This window comes from Lissotriton helveticus, chromosome 11 (genome assembly GCF_964261635.1).
Source record: "Lissotriton helveticus chromosome 11, aLisHel1.1, whole genome shotgun sequence".
In the NCBI taxonomy this organism is placed as follows: domain Eukaryota; kingdom Metazoa; phylum Chordata; class Amphibia; order Caudata; family Salamandridae; genus Lissotriton; species Lissotriton helveticus.
In genome coordinates, this window is record NC_136072.1 from 710,698,438 (window position 1) to 710,717,443 (window position 19,006).

Genomic DNA, 19,006 nt, shown 5'->3' on the forward strand with positions numbered 1-19,006 from the left:
CAAAAACTCAAACTAGATGTAAACATTGAGACAATTTTCACACCCAGGAAGTGTTTTAGAGAGCAGGTGGCTCGCAAAGGTTCGTAGTCTGGAGCTGTCCTGCCTGATATAGACAAGTCATGAAAAGAGTAATTTTTTTTATGAAGCGTGTCTTGTTTATTCTTTTGGACTCTTTCTGAGTACACTTACGGACCCGTTGCCACCACCGTAATATAGGGAAAAGAGGGTGGAAATGTGCAGTTATTGATTACCGCTCATCTGTGCCCTGTCACTCACTTTGAGTGATATGTGTTGCTATTTTTATTAATTGTATGAAAGCATGTGAAATAAGTGAGGGCAACAGGGCACTGATGGTACCTGCCCCGTCCTTCCGTTACTTTAATTTTCAGGTCTCGGCCTGACGTGAGCAGTGCATGGCTCGTATACGACAACAGTGACATCATACTCATGGAGCTGCGATGGCCGAGTGGTTAAGGCGTTGGACTCGAAATCAATGGGTTTTCCCTGCGCAGTTCCGAATCCTGCTTGCAGCGTCGTGCGATTTTGCATGAACACCATTTGGTTTGTTAAGGAAATGTTCACTTCTCGTTACGCAATCCTCATCAAGTCACAGAGTTAAACAGCAAAAACTCCAACTAAATGTAAACATTAAGACAATTAAAACACTCAGGAGGGGTTTTAGAGAGCAGGTGGTTCGAAGGGTTCGTAGTCTGGACCTGTCCTTCCTGATCTTGACGAGTCACGAAAAGAGTAATTTTTTTATGTAGCGTGTCTTGTTTAGGCTTTTGGACTCTTTCTGAGTACACTTAAGGGCCCATTCCCAGCGCCGTAATATAGGGAAAAGAGGGCAGAAATATGCAGTGATTGATTACTGCTCAGCTGTGCCCTGTCACTCACTTTGAGTGATGCGTGTTGCTATTTCTATTAATTGTATGAAAGCATGTGAAATAAGTCAGGGCAACAGGGCACTGCTGGTACCTGCCCCGTCCTTCCGTTACTTTAATTTTTAGATCTCGGCCTGACGTGAGCAGCGCATGGCTCGTATACGACAACAGTGACATCATACTCATGGAGCTGCGATGGCCGAGTGGTTAAGGCGTTGGACTCGAAATCAACGGGGTTTCCCTGCACAGGTCCGAATCCTGCTTGCAGCATCGTGCGATTTTGCATGAACACCATTTGGTTTTGTTAAGGAAATTTTCACTTCTCGTTAGTCAATCCTCATCAAGTCACAGAGTTAAACAGCAAAAACTCAAACTAAATGTAAACATTAAGACAATTTCAACACTCAGGAAGTTTTTAGAGAGCAGGTGGTTCAGAAGGGTTCGTAGTCTGGACCTGTCCTGCCTGATCTTGACGAGTCACGAAAAGAGTAATTTTTTTTATGTAGAGTGTCTTGTTTAGGCTTTTGGACTCTTTCTGAGTACACTTGAGGGCCCGGTCCCGGCGCCGTAATTTAGGGAAAAGAGGGTAGAAATGCGCAGTGATTGATTACTGCTCATCTGTGCCCTGTCACTCACTTTGAGTGATACGTGTTGCTATTTTTATTAATTGTATGAAAGCAAGCGAAATAAGTGATGGCAACAGAGCACTGCTGGTACCTGCCCCCTCCTTCTGTTACTTTATTTTTTAGGTCTCGGTCTGACGTGAGCAGCGCATGGCTCATATACGACAAGAGTGACATCATACTCATGGAGCTGCGATGATCGAGTGGTTAATTCGTTGGACTCGAAATCCAATGAGGTTTCCCTGCGCAGGCTCGAATCCTGCTTGCAGCAACGCGTGATTTAGCATGAACACCATTTGGTTTGTTAAGGAAATGTTCACTTCTCGTTAGTCAATCCTCATCAAGTCACAGAGTTAAACAGCAAAAATTCAAACTAAATGTAAACATTAAGACAATTTCAACACTCAGGAAGTGTTTTAGAGAGCAGGTGGTTCAGAAGGGTTCGTAGTCTGGACCTGTCCTGCCTGATCTTGACGAGTCACAAAAAGAGTAATTTTTTCATGTAGCGTGTCTTGTTTAGGCTTTTGGACTCTTTCTGAGTACTCTTAAGGGGCCATTCCCAGCGCCGTAATATAGGGAAAAGAGGGTAGAAATGTGCAGTGATTGATTACCGCTCATCTGTGCCCTGTCACTCACTTTGAGTGATGCGTGTTGCTATTTTTATTAATTGTATCAAAGCATGCGAAATAAGTGAGGGCAACAGGGCCCTGCTGGTACCTGCCCCGTCCTTCCGTTGCTTTATTTTTTAGGTCTCGGTCTGACTAGAGCAGCGCATGGCTGGTGTACGACAACAGTGACATCATACTCGTGGAGCTGCGACGGCAGAGTGGTTAAGGCGTTGGACCTGAAATCCAATGGGGTTTCCCTGCGCTTGTTCGAATCCTGCTTGCAGCATCGTGCTATTTTGCATGAACACCATTTGGTTTGTTAATGAAATGTTCACTTCTCGTTAATCAATCCTCATCAAGTCACAGAGTTAAACAGCAAAAACTCAAACTAAATGTAAACATTAAGACAATTTCAACACTCAGGAAGTATTTTAGAGAGCAGGTTGCTCGGAAGGGGTCGTAGTCTGGACCTGTCCTGCCTGATATTGACGATTCACGAAAAGAGTAATTTTTTTATGTAGTGTGTCTTGTTTAGGCTTTTCGACTCTTTCTGAGTACACTTAAGGGCCCATGCCCAGCGCTGTAATATAGGGAAAAGAGGGCAGAAATATGCAGTGATTGATTACTGCTCATCTGTGCCCTGTCACTCACTTTGAGTGATGCGTGTTGCTATTTTTATTAATTGTATGAAAGCATGTGAAATAAGTGAGGGCAACAGGGCACTGCTGGTACCTGCCCCGTCCTTCCGTTACTTTAATTTTTAGATCTCGGCCTGACGTGAGCAGCGCATGGCTCGTATACGACAACAGTGACATCATACTCATGGAGCTGCGATGGCCGAGTGGTTAAGGCGTTGGACTCGAAATCAACGGGGTTTCCCTGCGCAGGTCCGAATCCTGCTTGCAGCGTCGTGCGATTTTGCATGAACACCATTTGGTTTTGTAAAGGAAATTTTCACTTCTCGTTAGTCAATCCTCATCAAGTCACAGAGTTAAACAGCAAAAACTCAAACTAGATGTAAACATTAAGACAATTTCAAGACTCAGGAAGTGTTTTAGAGAGCAGGTGGTTTGGAAGGGTTCGTAGTCTGGACCTGTCCTGCCTGATCTTGACGAGTCACAAAAAGAGTAATTTTTTTATGTAGCGTGTCTTGTTTAGGCATTTGGACTCTTTCTGAGTACTCTTAAGTGCCCATTCCCAGCGCCGTAATATAGGGGAAAGAGGGTAGGAATGTGCAGTGATTGATTACCGCTCATCTGTGCCCTGTCACTCACTTTGAGTGATACGTGTTGCTATTTTTATTAATTGTATGAAAGCATGCGAAATAAGTGAGGGCAACAGGACACTGCTGGTACCTGCCCCATCCTTCCGTTGCTTTATTTTTTAGGTCTCGGTCTGACGTGAGCAGCGCATGGCTCATATATGGCAACAGTGACATCATACTCATGGAGCTGCGATTGCCGAGTGGTTAAGGCGTTGGACTCGAAATTCAATGGGGTTTCCCTGCGCAGGTTCGAATCCTGCCTGCAGCATCGGGCGATTTTGCATGAACACCATTTGGTTTGTTAAGGAAATGTTCACTTCTCTTTACGCAATCCTCATCAATTCACAGAGTTAAACAGCAAAAACTCAAACTAAATGTAAACATTAAGACAATTTCAACACTCAGGAAGTGTTTTAGAGAGCAGGTCGCTCGGAAGGGTTCGTAGTCTGGAGCTGTCCTGCCTGATATGGTCAAGTCACGAAAAGAGTAATTTTTTTTTATGAAGCGTGTCTTGTTTATTCTTTTGGACTCTTTCTGAGTACACTTAAGGGCCCGTTGCCACCACCGTAATATAGGGAAAAGAGGGTAGAAATGTGCAGTGATTGATTACCGCTCATCTGTGCCCTGTCACTCACTTTGAGTGATATGTGTCGCTATTTTTATTAATTGTATGAAAGCAAGCGAAATAAGTGAGGGCAACAGGGCACTGCTGGTTCCTGCCCCGTCCTTATGTTACTTTACTTTTTTAGGTCTCGGTCTGACGTGAGCAGTGCATGGCTCATATACGACAACAGTGACATCATAATCATGGAGCTGCGATGGGCGAGTGGTTAAGGCGTTGGACTCGAAATTCAATGGGGTTTCCCTGCGCAGGTTCGAATCCTGCTTGCAGCATCGGGCGATTTTGCATGAACACCATTTGGTTTGATCAGGAAATGTTCACTTCCTGTTACGCAATCCTCATCAAGTCACAGAGTTAAACAGCAAAAACCTCAAACTAAATGTAAACATTAAGACAATTTCAACATTCAGGAAGTGATTTAGAGAGCAGGTGGTTCGAAGGGTTCGTAGTCTGGACCTGTCCTGCCTGATCTTGACGAGTCACGAAAAGAGTAATTTTTTTTATGTAGAGTGTCTTGTTTAGGCTTTTGGACTCTTTCTGAGTACACTTAAGGGCCCGGTCCCAGCGCCGTAATATAGGGAAAAGAGGGTAGAAATGCGCGGTGATTGATTACTGCTCATCTGTGCCCTGTCACTCACTTTGAGTGATGCGTGTTGCTATTTTTATTAATTGTATGAAAGCAAGAGAAATAAGTGAGGGCAACAGGGCACTGCTGGTTCCTGCCCCGTCCTTATGTTACTTTATTTTTTAGGTCTCGATCTGACGTGAGCTGCGCATGGCTCATATACGACAACAGTGACGTCATAATCATGGAGCTGCGATGACCGAGTGGTTAAGGCGTTGGACTCGAAATTCAATGGGGTTTCCCTGTGCAGTTTCGAATCCAGTTGCAGCATCGGGCGATGTTGCATGAACACCATTTGGTTTGTTCAGGAAATGTTCACTTCTCGTTACACAATCCTCATCAAGTCACATAGTTAAACAGCAAAAACTCAAACTAGATGTAAACATTGAGACAATTTCCACACCCAGGAAGTGTTTTAGAGAGCAGGTGGCTCGGAAGGGTTCGTAGTCTGGAGCTGTCCTGCCTGATATAGACAAGTCACGAAAAGAGTAATTTTTTTTTATGAAGCGTGTCTTGTTTATTCTTTAGGACTCTTTCTGAGTACACTTAAGGGCCCGTTGCCCAGCCGTAATATAGGGAAAAGAGGGTAGAAATGTGCAGTGATTGATTACCGCTCATCTATGCCCTGTCACTCACTTTGAGTGATACGTGTTGCTATTTTTATTAATTGTATGAAAGCATGTGAAATAAGTGAGGGCAACAGGGCACTGCTTGTTCCTGCCCCGTCCTTATGTTACTTTATTTTTTAGCTCTCGGCCTGACGTGAGCAGCGCATGGCTCATATACGACAACAGTGACATCATAATCAAGGCGCTGCGATGGCCGAGTGGTTAAGGCGTTGGACTCGAAATTCAATGAGGTTTCCCTGCGCAGGTTCGAGTCCTGCTTACAGCATCGGTCGATTTTGCATGAACACCATTTGGTTTGTTAAGGAAATGTTCACTTCTCGTTACGCAATCCTCATCAAGTCACAGAGTTAAACAGCAAAAATTCTAACTAAATGTAAACATTAGGACAATTTCAACACTCAGGAAGTGTTTAAGAGAGCAGGTGGTTCGGAAGGGGTTCGTAGTCTGGACCGGTCCTGCCTGATCTTGACATGTCACAAAAAGAGTAATTTTTTTATGTAGAGTGTCTTGTTTAGGCATTTGGACTCTTTCTGAGTACTCTTAAGGGCCCATTCCCAGCGCCGTAATATAGGGAAAAGAGGGTAGGAATGTGCAGTGAGTGATTACCGCTCATCTGTGCCCTGTCACTCACTTTGAGTGATGCGTGTTGCTATTTTTATTAATTGTATGAAAGCATGCGAAATGAGTGAGGGAGACAGGGCACTGCTGGTATGTGCCCCGTCCTTCCGTTACTTTAATTTTTAGGTCTCGGCCTGATGTGAGCAGCACATGGCTCGTATACGACAACAGTGACATCATACTCACGCAGCTGTGATGACCGAGTGGGTAAGGCGTTGGATTTGAAATCCAATGGGGTTTCCCCGCTTAGGTGCGAATCCTGCTTGCAGCGTCATGAGATTTTGCATGAACACCATTTGGTTTAGTTAAGTAAATGTTCACTTCTCGTTATGCAATCATCATCAAGTCACAGAGTTAAACGGCAAAAACTCAAACTAGATGTAAACATTGAGACAATTTTCACACCCAGGAAGTGTTTTAGAGAGCAGGTGGCTCGCAAAGGTTCGTAGTCTGGAGCTGTCCTGCCTGATATAGACAAGTCATGAAAAGAGTAATTTTTTTTATGAAGCGTGTCTTGTTTATTCTTTTGGACTCTTTCTGAGTACACTTACGGACCCGTTGCCACCACCGTAATATAGGGAAAAGAGGGTGGAAATGTGCAGTTATTGATTACCGCTCATCTGTGCCCTGTCACTCACTTTGAGTGATATGTGTTGCTATTTTTATTAATTGTATGAAAGCATGTGAAATAAGTGAGGGCAACAGGGCACTGATGGTACCTGCCCCGTCCTTCCGTTACTTTAATTTTCAGGTCTCGGCCTGACGTGAGCAGTGCATGGCTCGTATACGACAACAGTGACATCATACTCATGGAGCTGCGATGGCCGAGTGGTTAAGGCGTTGGACTCGAAATCAATGGGTTTTCCCTGCGCAGTTCCGAATCCTGCTTGCAGCGTCGTGCGATTTTGCATGAACACCATTTGGTTTGTTAAGGAAATGTTCACTTCTCGTTACGCAATCCTCATCAAGTCACAGAGTTAAACAGCAAAAACTCCAACTAAATGTAAACATTAAGACAACTAAAACACTCAGGAGGGGTTTTAGAGAGCAGGTGGTTCGAAGGGTTCGTAGTCTGGACCTGTCCTTCCTGATCTTGACGAGTCACGAAAAGAGTAATTTTTTTATGTAGCGTGTCTTGTTTAGGCTTTTGGACTCTTTCTGAGTACACTTAAGGGCCCATTCCCAGCGCCGTAATATAGGGAAAAGAGGGCAGAAATATGCAGTGATTGATTACTGCTCAGCTGTGCCCTGTCACTCACTTTGAGTGATGCGTGTTGCTATTTCTATTAATTGTATGAAAGCATGTGAAATAAGTCAGGGCAACAGGGCACTGCTGGTACCTGCCCCGTCCTTCCGTTACTTTAATTTTTAGATCTCGGCCTGACGTGAGCAGCGCATGGCTCGTATACGACAACAGTGACATCATACTCATGGAGCTGCGATGGCCGAGTGGTTAAGGCGTTGGACTCGAAATCAACGGGGTTTCCCTGCACAGGTCCGAATCCTGCTTGCAGCATCGTGCGATTTTGCATGAACACCATTTGGTTTTGTTAAGGAAATTTTCACTTCTCGTTAGTCAATCCTCATCAAGTCACAGAGTTAAACAGCAAAAACTCAAACTAAATGTAAACATTAAGACAATTTCAACACTCAGGAAGTTTTTAGAGAGCAGGTGGTTCAGAAGGGTTCGTAGTCTGGACCTGTCCTGCCTGATCTTGACGAGTCACGAAAAGAGTAATTTTTTTTATGTAGAGTGTCTTGTTTAGGCTTTTGGACTCTTTCTGAGTACACTTGAGGGCCCGGTCCCGGCGCCGTAATTTAGGGAAAAGAGGGTAGAAATGCGCAGTGATTGATTACTGCTCATCTGTGCCCTGTCACTCACTTTGAGTGATACGTGTTGCTATTTTTATTAATTGTATGAAAGCAAGCGAAATAAGTGATGGCAACAGAGCACTGCTGGTACCTGCCCCCTCCTTCTGTTACTTTATTTTTTAGGTCTCGGTCTGACGTGAGCAGCGCATGGCTCATATACGACAAGAGTGACATCATACTCATGGAGCTGCGATGATCGAGTGGTTAATTCGTTGGACTCGAAATCCAATGAGGTTTCCCTGCGCAGGCTCGAATCCTGCTTGCAGCAACGCGTGATTTAGCATGAAAACCATTTGGTTTGTTAAGGAAATGTTCACTTCTCGTTAGTCAATCCTCATCAAGTCACAGAGTTAAACAGCAAAAATTCAAACTAAATGTAAACATTAAGACAATTTCAACACTCAGGAAGTGTTTTAGAGAGCAGGTGGTTCAGAAGGGTTCGTAGTCTGGACCTGTCCTGCCTGATCTTGACGAGTCACAAAAAGAGTAATTTTTTCATGTAGCGTGTCTTGTTTAGGCTTTTGGACTCTTTCTGAGTACTCTTAAGGGGCCATTCCCAGCGCCGTAATATAGGGAAAAGAGGGTAGAAATGTGCAGTGATTGATTACCGCTCATCTGTGCCCTGTCACTCACTTTGAGTGATGCGTGTTGCTATTTTTATTAATTGTATCAAAGCATGCGAAATAAGTGAGGGCAACAGGGCCCTGCTGGTACCTGCCCCGTCCTTCCGTTGCTTTATTTTTTAGGTCTCGGTCTGACTAGAGCAGCGCATGGCTGGTATACGACAACAGTGACATCATACTCGTGGAGCTGCGACGGCAGAGTGGTTAAGGCGTTGGACCTGAAATCCAATGGGGTTTCCCTGCGCTTGTTCGAATCCTGCTTGCAGCATCGTGCTATTTTGCATGAACACCATTTGGTTTGTTAATGAAATGTTCACTTCTCGTTAATCAATCCTCATCAAGTCACAGAGTTAAACAGCAAAAACTCAAACTAAATGTAAACATTAAGACAATTTCAACACTCAGGAAGTATTTTAGAGAGCAGGTTGCTCGGAAGGGGTCGTAGTCTGGACCTGTCCTGCCTGATATTGACGATTCACGAAAAGAGTAATTTTTTTATGTAGTGTGTCTTGTTTAGGCTTTTCGACTCTTTCTGAGTACACTTAAGGGCCCATGCCCAGCGCTGTAATATAGGGAAAAGAGGGCAGAAATATGCAGTGATTGATTACTGCTCATCTGTGCCCTGTCACTCACTTTGAGTGATGCGTGTTGCTATTTTTATTAATTGTATGAAAGCATGTGAAATAAGTGAGGGCAACAGGGCACTGCTGGTACCTGCCCCGTCCTTCCGTTACTTTAATTTTTAGATCTCGGCCTGACGTGAGCAGCGCATGGCTCGTATACGACAACAGTGACATCATACTCATGGAGCTGCGATGGCCGAGTGGTTAAGGCGTTGGACTCGAAATCAACGGGGTTTCCCTGCGCAGGTCCGAATCCTGCTTGCAGCGTCGTGCGATTTTGCATGAACACCATTTGGTTTTGTAAAGGAAATTTTCACTTCTCGTTAGTCAATCCTCATCAAGTCACAGAGTTAAACAGCAAAAACTCAAACTAGATGTAAACATTAAGACAATTTCAAGACTCAGGAAGTGTTTTAGAGAGCACGTGGCTCGGAAGAGTTCGTAGTCTGGACCTGTCCTGCCTGATATTGACGATTCACGAAAAGAGTAATTTTTTTATGTAGCGTGTCTTGTTTAGGCTTTTGGACTCTTTCTGAGTACACTTAAGGGCCCATTCCCAGCGCCGTAATATAGGGAAAAGAGGGCAGAAATATGCAGTGATTGATTACTGCTCATATGTGCCCTGTCACTCACTTTGAGTGATGCGTGATGCTATTTTTATTAATTGTATGAAAGCAAGCGAAATAAGTGATGGCAACAGAGCACTGCTGGTACCTGCCCCGTCCTTCCGTTACTTTATTTTTTAGGTCTCGGTCTGACGTGAGCAGCGCATGGCTCATATACGACAACAGTGACATCATACTCATGGAGCTGCAATGGCCGAGTGGTTAAGACGTTGGACTCGAAATCCAATGGGTTTTCCCTGCGCAGTTTCGAATCCTGCTTGCAGCGACGTATGATTTTGCATGAACACCATTTGGTTTGTTAAGGACATTTTCACTTCTCGTTAGTCAATCCTCATCAAGTCACAGAGTTAAACAGCAAAAATTCAAACTAAATGTAAACATTAAGACAATTTCAACACTCAGGAAGTGTTTTAGAGAGCAGGTGGCTCGGAAGGGTTCGTAGTCTGGACCTGTGCTGCCTGATCTTGACGAGTCACAAAAAGAGTACTTTTTTTATGTAGCGTGTCTTGTTTAGGCATTTGGACTCTTTCTGAGTACTCTTAAGGGCCCATTCCCAGCGCCGTAATATAGGGAAAAGAGGGTAGGAATGTGCAGTGATTGATTACCGCTCATCTGTGCCCTGTCACTCACTTTGAGTGATGCGTGTTGCTATTTTTATTAATTGAATGAAAGCATGTGAAATAAGTGAGGGAGACAGGGCACTGCTGGTACGTGCCCCGTCCTTCCGTTACTTTAAGTTTTTAGGTCTCGGCCTGATGTGTGCAGCGCATGGCTCGTATACGACAACAGTGACATCATACTCACGAAGCTGCGATGGCCGAGTGGTTAAGGCGTTGGACTCGAAATCAATGGGGTTTCCCTGCGCAGGGCCGAATCCTGCTTGCAGCGTCGTGCGATTTTGCATGAACACCATTTGGTTTGTTAAGGAAATGTTCACTTCTCGTTACGCAATCCTCATCAAGTCACAGAGTTAATCAGCAAAAACTCAAACTAAATGTAAACATTAAGACAATTTCAAAACTCAGGAAGTGTTTTAGAGAGCAGGTGGTTCGGAAGGGTTCGTAGTCTGGACCTGTCCTGCCTGATCTTGACGAGTCACGAAAAGAGTAATTTTTTTTATGTAGAGTGTCTTGTTTAGGCTTTTGGACTCTTTCTGAGTACACTTGAGGGCCCGGTCCCAGCGCCGTAATTTAGGGAAAAGAGGGTAGAAATGCACAGTGATTGATTACTGCTCATCTGTGCCCTGTCACTCACTTTGAGTGATACGTGTTGCTATTTTTATTAATTGTATGAAAGCAAGCGAAATAAGTGATGGCAACAGAGCACTGCTGGTACCTGCCCCGTCCTTCTGTTACTTTATTTTTTAGGTCTCGGTCTGACGTGAGCAGCGCATGGCTCATATACGACAAGAGTGACATCATACTCATGGAGCTGCGATGGCCGAGTGGTTAATACGTTGGACTCGAATTCCAATGAGGTTTCCCTGCGCAGGTTCGAATCCTACTTGCAGCGACGCGTGATTTTGCATGAACACCATTTGGTTTGTTAAGGAAATGTTCACTTCTCGTTAGTCAATCCTCATCAAGTCACAGAGTTAAACAGCAAAAATTCAAACTAAATGTAAACATTAAGACAATTTCAACACTCAGGAAGTGTTTTAGAGAGCAGGTGGTTCAGAAGGGTTCGTAGTCTGGACCTGTCCTGCCTGATCTTGACGAGTCACAAAAAGAGTAATTTTTTCATGTAGCGTGTCTTGTTTAGGCTTTTGGACTCTTTCTGAGTACTCTTAAGGGCCCATTCCCAGCGCCGTAATATAGGGAAAAGAGGGTAGAAATGTGCAGTGATTGATTACCGCTTATCTGTGCCCTGTCACTCACTTTGAGTGATGCGTGTTGCTATTTTTATTAATTGTATCAAAGCATGCGAAATAAGTGGGGGCAACAGGGCCCTGCTGGTACCTGCCCCGTCCTTCCGTTGCTTTATTTTTTAGGTCTCGGTCTGACTAGAGCAGCGCATGGCTCGTATACGACAACAGTGACATCATACTCGTGGAGCTGCGACGGCAGAGTGGTTAAGGCGTTGGACCTGAAATCCAATGGGGCTTCCCTGCGCTTGTTCGAATCCTGCTTGCAGCATCGTGCTATTTTGCATGAACACCATTTGGTTTGTTAATGAAATGTTCACTTCTCGTTAATCAATCCTCATCAAGTCACAGAGTTAAACAGCAAAAATTCAAACTAAATGTAAACATTAAGACAATTTCAACACTCAGGAAGTGTTTTAGAGAGCAGGTGGTTCAGAAGGGTTCGTAGTCTGGACCTGTCCTGCCTGATCTTGACGAGTCACAAAAAGAGTAATTTTTTCATGTAGCGTGTCTTGTTTAGGCTTTTGGACTCTTTCTGAGTACTCTTAAGGGCCCATTCCCAGCGCCGTAATATAGGGAAAAGAGGGTAGAAATGTGCAGTGATTGATTACCGCTCATCTGTGCCCTGTCACTCACTTTGAGTGATGCGTGTTGCTATTTTTATTAATTGTATCAAAGCATGCGAAATAAGTGAGGGCAACAGGGCCCTGCTGGTACCTGCCCCGTCCTTCCGTTGCTTTATTTTTTAGGTCTCGGTCTGACTAGAGCAGCGCATGGCTCGTATACGACAACAGTGACATCATACTCGTGGAGCTGCGACGGCAGAGTGGTTAAGGCGTTGGACCTGAAATCCAATGGGGTTTCCCTGCGCTTGTTCGAATCCTGCTTGCAGCATCGTGCTATTTTGCATGAACACCATTTGGTTTGTTAATGAAATGTTCACTTCTCGTTAATCAATCCTCATCAAGTCACAGAGTTAAACAGCAAAAACTCAAACTAAATGTAAACATTAAGACAATTTCAACACTCAGGAAGTATTTTAGAGAGCAGGTTGCTCGGAAGGGGTCGTAGTCTGGACCTGTCCTGCCTGATATTGACGATTCACGAAAAGAGTAATTTTTTTATGTAGTGTGTCTTGTTTAGGCTTTTCGACTCTTTCTGAGTACACTTAAGGGCCCATGCCCAGCGCTGTAATATAGGGAAAAGAGGGCAGAAATATGCAGTGATTGATTACTGCTCATCTGTGCCCTGTCACTCACTTTGAGTGATGCGTGTTGCTATTTTTATTAATTGTATGAAAGCATGTGAAATAAGTGAGGGCAACAGGGCACTGCTGGTACCTGCCCCGTCCTTCCGTTACTTTAATTTTTAGATCTCGGCCTGACGTGAGCAGCGCATGGCTCGTATACGACAACAGTGACATCATACTCATGGAGCTGCGATGGCCGAGTGGTTAAGGCGTTGGACTCGAAATCAACGGGGTTTCCCTGCGCAGGTCCGAATCCTGCTTGCAGCGTCGTGCGATTTTGCATGAACACCATTTGGTTTTGTAAAGGAAATTTTCACTTCTCGTTAGTCAATCCTCATCAAGTCACAGAGTTAAACAGCAAAAACTCAAACTAGATGTAAACATTAAGACAATTTCAAGACTCAGGAAGTGTTTTAGAGAGCAGGTGGCTCGGAAGAGTTCGTAGTCTGGACCTGTCCTGCCTGATATTGACGATTCACGAAAAGAGTAATTTTTTTATGTAGCGTGTCTTGTTTAGGCTTTTGGACTCTTTCTGAGTACACTTAAGGGCCCATTCCCAGCGCCGTAATATAGGGAAAAGAGGGCAGAAATATGCAGTAATTGATTACTGCTCATATGTGCCCTGTCACTCACTTTGAGTGATGCGTGATGCTATTTTTATTAATTGAATGAAAGCATGCGAAATAAGTGAGGGAGACAGGGCACTGCTGGTACGTGCCCCGTCCTTCCGTTACTTTAAATTTTAGGTCTCGGCCTAATGTGAGCAGCGCATGGCTCGTATACGACAACAGTGACATCATACTCACACAGCTGCGATGGCCGAGTGGTTAAGGCGTTGGACTCGAAATCAATGGGGTTTCCCTGCGCAGGTCCGAATCCTGCTTGCAGCGTCGTGCGATTTTGCATGAACACCATTTGGTTTGTTAAGGAAATGTTCACTTCTCGTTACGCAATCCTCATCAAGTCACAGAGTTAATCAGCAAAAACTCAAACTAAATGTAAACATTAAGACAATTTCAAAACTCAGGAAGTGTTTTAGAGAGCAGGTGGTTCGGAAGGGTTCGTAGTCTGGACCTGTCCTGCCTGATCTTGACGAGTCACGAAAAGAGTAATTTTTTTTATGTAGAGTGTCTTGTTTAGGCTTTTGGACTCTTTCTGAGTACACTTGAGGGCCCGGTCCCGGCGCCGTAATTTAGGGAAAAGAGGGTAGAAATGCGCAGTGATTGATTACTGCTCATCTGTGCCCTGTCACTCACTTTGAGTGATACGTGTTGCTATTTTTATTAATTGTATGAAAGCAAGCGAAATAAGTGATGGCAACAGAGCACTGCTGGTACCTGCCCCCTCCTTCTGTTACTTTATTTTTTAGGTCTCGGTCTGACGTGAGCAGCGCATGGCTCATATACGACAAGAGTGACATCATAGTCATGGAGCTGCGATGATCGAGTGGTTAATTCGTTGGACTCGAAATCCAATGAGGTTTCCCTGCGCAGGCTCGAATCCTGCTTGCAGCAACGCGTGATTTTGCATGAACACCATTTGGTTTGTTAAGGAAATGTTCACTTCTCGTTAGTCAATCCTCATCAAGTCACAGAGTTAAACAGCAAAAATTCAAACTAAATGTAAACATTAAGACAATTTCAACACTCAGGAAGTGTTTTAGAGAGCAGGTGGTTCAGAAGGGTTCGTAGTCTGGACCTGTCCTGCCTGATCTTGACGAGTCACAAAAAGAGTAATTTTTTCATGTAGCGTGTCTTGTTTAGGCTTTTGGACTCTTTCTGAGTACTCTTAAGGGCCCATTCCCAGCGCCGTAATATAGGGAAAAGAGGGTAGAAATGTGCAGTGATTGATTACCGCTCATCTGTGCCCTGTCACTCACTTTGAGTGATGCGTGTTGCTATTTTTATTAATTGTATCAAAGCATGCGAAATAAGTGAGGGCAACAGGGCCCTGCTGGTACCTGCCCCGTCCTTCCGTTGCTTTATTTTTTAGGTCTCGGTCTGACTAGAGCAGCGCATGGCTCGTATACGACAACAGTGACATCATACTCGTGGAGCTGCGACGGCAGAGTGGTTAAGGCGTTGGACCTGAAATCCAATGGGGTTTCCCTGCGCTTGTTCGAATCCTGCTTGCAGCATCGTGCTATTTTGCATGAACACCATTTGGTTTGTTAATGAAATGTTCACTTCTCGTTAATCAATCCTCATCAAGTCACAGAGTTAAACAGCAAAAACTCAAACTAAATGTAAACATTAAGACAATTTCAACACTCAGGAAGTATTTTAGAGAGCAGGTTGCTCGGAAGGGGTCGTAGTCTGGACCTGTCCTGCCTGATATTGACGATTCACGAAAAGAGTAATTTTTTTATGTAGTGTGTCTTGTTTAGGCTTTTCGACTCTTTCTGAGTACACTTAAGGGCCCATGCCCAGCGCTGTAATATAGGGAAAAGAGGGCAGAAATATGCAGTGATTGATTACTGCTCATCTGTGCCCTGTCACTCACTTTGAGTGATGCGTGTTGCTATTTTTATTAATTGTATGAAAGCATGTGAAATAAGTGAGGGCAACAGGGCACTGCTGGTACCTGCCCCGTCCTTCCGTTACTTTAATTTTTAGATCTCGGCCTGACGTGAGCAGCGCATGGCTCGTATACGACAACAGTGACATCATACTCATGGAGCTGCGATGGCCGAGTGGTTAAGGCGTTGGACTCGAAATCAACGGGGTTTCCCTGCGCAGGTCTGAATCCTGCTTGCAGCGTCGTGCGATTTTGCATGAACACCATTTGGTTTTGTAAAGGAAATTTTCACTTCTCGTTAGTCAATCCTCATCAAGTCACAGAGTTAAACAGCAAAAACTCAAACTAGATGTAAACATTAAGACAATTTCAAGACTCAGGAAGTGTTTTAGAGAGCAGGTGGCTCGGAAGAGTTCGTAGTCTGGACCTGTCCTGCCTGATATTGACGATTCACGAAAAGAGTAATTTTTTTATGTAGCGTGTCTTGTTTAGGCTTTTGGACTCTTTCTGAGTACACTTAAGGGCCCATTCCCAGCGCCGTAATATAGGGAAAAGAGGGCAGAAATATGCAGTGATTGATTACTGCTCATATGTGCCCTGTCACTCACTTTGAGTGATGCGTGATGCTATTTTTATTAATTGAATGAAAGCATGCGAAATAAGTGAGGGAGACAGGGCACTGCTGGTACGTGCCCCGTCCTTCCGTTACTTTAAATTTTAGGTCTCGGCCTGATGTGAGCAGCGCATGGCTCGTATACGACAACAGTGACATCATACTCACACAGCTGCGATGGCCGAGTGGTTAAGGCGTTGGACTCGAAATCAATGGGTTTTCCCTGCGCAGGTCCGAATCCTGCTTGCAGCGTCGTGCGATTTTGCATGAACACCATTTGGTTTGTTAAGGACATGTTCACTTCTCGTTACGCAATCCTCATCAAGTCACAGAGTTAATCAGCAAAAACTCAAACTAAATGTAAACATTAAGACAATTTCAACACTCAGGAAGTGTTTTAGAGAGCAGGTGGTTCGGAAGGGTTCGTAGTCTGGACCTGTCCTGCCTGATCTTGACGAGTCACGAAAAGAGTAATTTTTTTTATGTAGAGTGTCTTGTTTAGGCTTTTGGACTCTTTCTGAGTACACTTGAGGGCCCGGTCCCAGTGCCGTAATTTAGGAAAAAGAGGGTAGAAATGCGCAGTGATTTATTACTGCTCATCTGTGCCCTGTCACTCACTTTGAGTGATACGTGTTGCTATTTTTATTAATTGTATGAAAGCAAGCGAAATAAGTGATGGCAACAGAGCACTGCTGGTACCTGCCCCGTCCTTCCGTTACTTTATTTTTTAGGTCTCGGTCTGACGTGAGCAGCGCATGGCTCATATACGACAACAGTGACATCATACTCATGGAGCTGCAATGGCCGAGTGGTTAAGGCGTTGGACTCGAAATCCAATGGGTTTTCCCTGCGCAGTTTCGAATCCTGCTTGCAGCGACGTATGATTTTGCATGAACACCATTTGGTTTGTTAAGGACATTTTCACTTCTCGTTAGTCAATCCTCATCAAGTCACAGAGTTAAACAGCAAAAATTCAAACTAAATGTAAACATTAAGACAATTTCAACACTCAGGAAGTGTTTTAGAGAGCAGGTGGCTCGGAAGGGTTCGTAGTCTGGACCTGTGCTGCCTGATCTTGACGAGTCACAAAAAGAGTACTTTTTTTATGTAGCGTGTCTTGTTTAGGCATTTGGACTCTTTCTGAGTACTCTTAAGGGCCCATTCCCAGCGCCGTAATATAGGGAAAAGAGGGTAGGAATGTGCAGTGATTGATTACCGCTCATCTGTGCCCTGTCACTCACTTTGAGTGATGCGTGTTGCTATTTTTATTAATTGAATGAAAGCATGTGAAATAAGTGAGGGAGACAGGGCACTGCTGGTACGTGCCCCGTCCTTCCGTTACTTTAAGTTTTTAGGTCTCGGCCTGATGTGTGCAGCGCATGGCTCGTATACGACAACAGTGACATCATACTCACGAAGCTGCAATGGCCGAGTGGTTAAGGCGTTGGACTCGAAATCAATGGGGTTTCCCTGCGCAGGGCCGAATCCTGCTTGCAGCGTCGTGCGATTTTGCATGAACACCATTTGGTTTGTTAAGGAAATGTTCACTTCTCGTTACGCAATCCTCATCAAGTCACAGAGTTAATCAGCAAAAACTCAAACTAAATGTAAACATTAAGACAATTTCAAAACTCAGGAAGTGTTTTAGAGAGCAGGTGGTTCGGAAGGGTTCGTAGTCTGGACCTGTCCTGCCTGATCTTGACGAGTCACGAAAAGAGTAATTTTTTTTATGTAGAGTGTCTTGTTTAGGCTTTTGGACTCTTTCTGAGTACACTTGAGGGCCCGGTCCCAGCGCCGTAATTTAGGGAAAAGAGGGTAGAAATGCACAGTGATTGATTACTGCTCATCTGTGCCCTGTCACTCACTTTGAGTGATACGTGTTGCTATTTTTATTAATTGTATGAAAGCAAGCGAAATAAGTGATGGCAACAGAGCACTGCTGGTACCTGCCCCGTCCTTCTGTTACTTTATTTTTTAGGTCTCGGTCTGACGTGAGCAGCGCATGGCTCATATACGACAAGAGTGACATCATACTCATGGAGCTGCGATGGCCGAGTGGTTAATACGTTGGTCTCGAATTCCAATGAGGTTTCCCTGCGCAGGTTCGAATTCTACTTGCAGCGACGCGTGATTTTGCATGAACACCATTTGGTTTGTTAAGGAAATGTTCACTTCTCGTTAGTCAATCCTCATCAAGTCACAAAGTTAAACAGCAAAAATTCAAACTAAATGTAAACATTAAGACAATTTCAACACTCAGGAAGTGTTTTAGAGAGCAGGTGGTTCAGAAGGCTTCGTAGTCTGGACCTGTCCTGCCTGATCTTGACGAGTCACAAAAAGAGTAATTTTTTCATGCAGCGTGTCTTGTTTAGGCTTTTGGACTCTTTCTGAGTACTCTTAAGGGCCCATTCCCAGCGCCGTAATATAGGGAAAAGAGGGTAGAAATGTGCAGTGATTGATTACCGCTTATCTGTGCCCTGTCACTCACTTTGAGTGATGCGTGTTGCTATTTTTATTAATTGTATCAAAGCATGCGAAATAAGTGGGGGCAACAGGGTCCTGCTGGTACCTGCCCCGTCCTTCCGTTGCTTTATTTTTTAGGTCTCGGTCTGACTAGAGCAGCGCATGGCTCGTATACGACAACAGTGACATCATACTCGTGGAGCTGCGACGGCAGAGTGGTTAAGGCGTTGGACCTGAAATCCAATGGGGTTTCCCTGCGCTTGTTCGAATCCTGCTTGCAGCATCGTGCTATTTTGCATGAACACCATTTGGTTTGTTAATGAAATGTTCACTTCTCGTTAATCAATCCTCATCAAGTCACAGAGTTAAACAGCAAAAACTCAAACTAAATGTAAACATTAAGACAATTTCAACACTCAGGAAGTATTTTAGAGAGCAGGTTGCTCGGAAGGGTTCGTAGTCAGGACCTGTCCTGCCTGATATTGACGATTCACGAAAAGAGTAATTTTTTTATGTAGTGTGTCTTGTTTAGGCTTTTCGACTCTTTCTGAGTACACTTAAGGGCCCATTCCCAGCGCTGTAATATAGGGAAAAGAGGGCAGAAATATGCAGTGATTGATTACTGCTCATCTGTGCCCTGTCACTCACTTTGAGTGATGCGTGTTGCTATTTTTATTAATTGT

At 44.3% G+C, this 19,006-nt stretch overlaps 20 non-coding genes across 20 annotated transcripts; all 20 read left to right on the top strand.

Moving 5' to 3' along the window:
• Positions 1 to 1,073: 1,073 nt before the first annotated feature.
• On the top strand, positions 1,074 to 1,154 carry TRNAS-CGA (transfer RNA serine (anticodon CGA)). The gene has a single exon. It is a non-coding gene; the product is annotated as a tRNA-Ser (tRNA).
• A 1,165-nt stretch (positions 1,155 to 2,319) lies between these two features.
• TRNAS-UGA (transfer RNA serine (anticodon UGA)) lies at positions 2,320 to 2,401 on the top strand. Its single transcript has one exon. It is a non-coding gene; the product is annotated as a tRNA-Ser (tRNA).
• Positions 2,402 to 2,942: 541 nt separating this feature from the next.
• On the top strand, positions 2,943 to 3,023 carry TRNAS-CGA (transfer RNA serine (anticodon CGA)). Its single transcript has one exon. It is a non-coding gene; the product is annotated as a tRNA-Ser (tRNA).
• A 542-nt stretch (positions 3,024 to 3,565) lies between these two features.
• On the top strand, positions 3,566 to 3,647 carry TRNAS-CGA (transfer RNA serine (anticodon CGA)). The gene has a single exon. It is a non-coding gene; the product is annotated as a tRNA-Ser (tRNA).
• A 544-nt stretch (positions 3,648 to 4,191) lies between these two features.
• Positions 4,192 to 4,273, top strand: TRNAS-CGA (transfer RNA serine (anticodon CGA)). The gene has a single exon. It is a non-coding gene; the product is annotated as a tRNA-Ser (tRNA).
• Positions 4,274 to 5,438: 1,165 nt separating this feature from the next.
• Positions 5,439 to 5,520, top strand: TRNAS-CGA (transfer RNA serine (anticodon CGA)). The gene has a single exon. It is a non-coding gene; the product is annotated as a tRNA-Ser (tRNA).
• A 1,788-nt stretch (positions 5,521 to 7,308) lies between these two features.
• TRNAS-CGA (transfer RNA serine (anticodon CGA)) lies at positions 7,309 to 7,389 on the top strand. The gene has a single exon. It is a non-coding gene; the product is annotated as a tRNA-Ser (tRNA).
• A 1,165-nt stretch (positions 7,390 to 8,554) lies between these two features.
• On the top strand, positions 8,555 to 8,636 carry TRNAS-UGA (transfer RNA serine (anticodon UGA)). The gene has a single exon. It is a non-coding gene; the product is annotated as a tRNA-Ser (tRNA).
• A 541-nt stretch (positions 8,637 to 9,177) lies between these two features.
• Positions 9,178 to 9,258, top strand: TRNAS-CGA (transfer RNA serine (anticodon CGA)). The gene has a single exon. It is a non-coding gene; the product is annotated as a tRNA-Ser (tRNA).
• Positions 9,259 to 9,800: 542 nt separating this feature from the next.
• On the top strand, positions 9,801 to 9,882 carry TRNAS-CGA (transfer RNA serine (anticodon CGA)). The gene has a single exon. It is a non-coding gene; the product is annotated as a tRNA-Ser (tRNA).
• A 542-nt stretch (positions 9,883 to 10,424) lies between these two features.
• On the top strand, positions 10,425 to 10,505 carry TRNAS-CGA (transfer RNA serine (anticodon CGA)). Its single transcript has one exon. It is a non-coding gene; the product is annotated as a tRNA-Ser (tRNA).
• Positions 10,506 to 11,047: 542 nt separating this feature from the next.
• Positions 11,048 to 11,129, top strand: TRNAS-CGA (transfer RNA serine (anticodon CGA)). The gene has a single exon. It is a non-coding gene; the product is annotated as a tRNA-Ser (tRNA).
• A 1,164-nt stretch (positions 11,130 to 12,293) lies between these two features.
• Positions 12,294 to 12,375, top strand: TRNAS-UGA (transfer RNA serine (anticodon UGA)). Its single transcript has one exon. It is a non-coding gene; the product is annotated as a tRNA-Ser (tRNA).
• A 541-nt stretch (positions 12,376 to 12,916) lies between these two features.
• Positions 12,917 to 12,997, top strand: TRNAS-CGA (transfer RNA serine (anticodon CGA)). The gene has a single exon. It is a non-coding gene; the product is annotated as a tRNA-Ser (tRNA).
• Positions 12,998 to 13,539: 542 nt separating this feature from the next.
• On the top strand, positions 13,540 to 13,620 carry TRNAS-CGA (transfer RNA serine (anticodon CGA)). Its single transcript has one exon. It is a non-coding gene; the product is annotated as a tRNA-Ser (tRNA).
• A 1,165-nt stretch (positions 13,621 to 14,785) lies between these two features.
• On the top strand, positions 14,786 to 14,867 carry TRNAS-UGA (transfer RNA serine (anticodon UGA)). The gene has a single exon. It is a non-coding gene; the product is annotated as a tRNA-Ser (tRNA).
• Positions 14,868 to 15,408: 541 nt separating this feature from the next.
• On the top strand, positions 15,409 to 15,489 carry TRNAS-CGA (transfer RNA serine (anticodon CGA)). Its single transcript has one exon. It is a non-coding gene; the product is annotated as a tRNA-Ser (tRNA).
• A 542-nt stretch (positions 15,490 to 16,031) lies between these two features.
• TRNAS-CGA (transfer RNA serine (anticodon CGA)) lies at positions 16,032 to 16,112 on the top strand. The gene has a single exon. It is a non-coding gene; the product is annotated as a tRNA-Ser (tRNA).
• A 542-nt stretch (positions 16,113 to 16,654) lies between these two features.
• On the top strand, positions 16,655 to 16,736 carry TRNAS-CGA (transfer RNA serine (anticodon CGA)). The gene has a single exon. It is a non-coding gene; the product is annotated as a tRNA-Ser (tRNA).
• Positions 16,737 to 18,524: 1,788 nt separating this feature from the next.
• Positions 18,525 to 18,606, top strand: TRNAS-UGA (transfer RNA serine (anticodon UGA)). The gene has a single exon. It is a non-coding gene; the product is annotated as a tRNA-Ser (tRNA).
• The last annotated feature ends 400 nt before the right edge of the window (positions 18,607 to 19,006 follow it).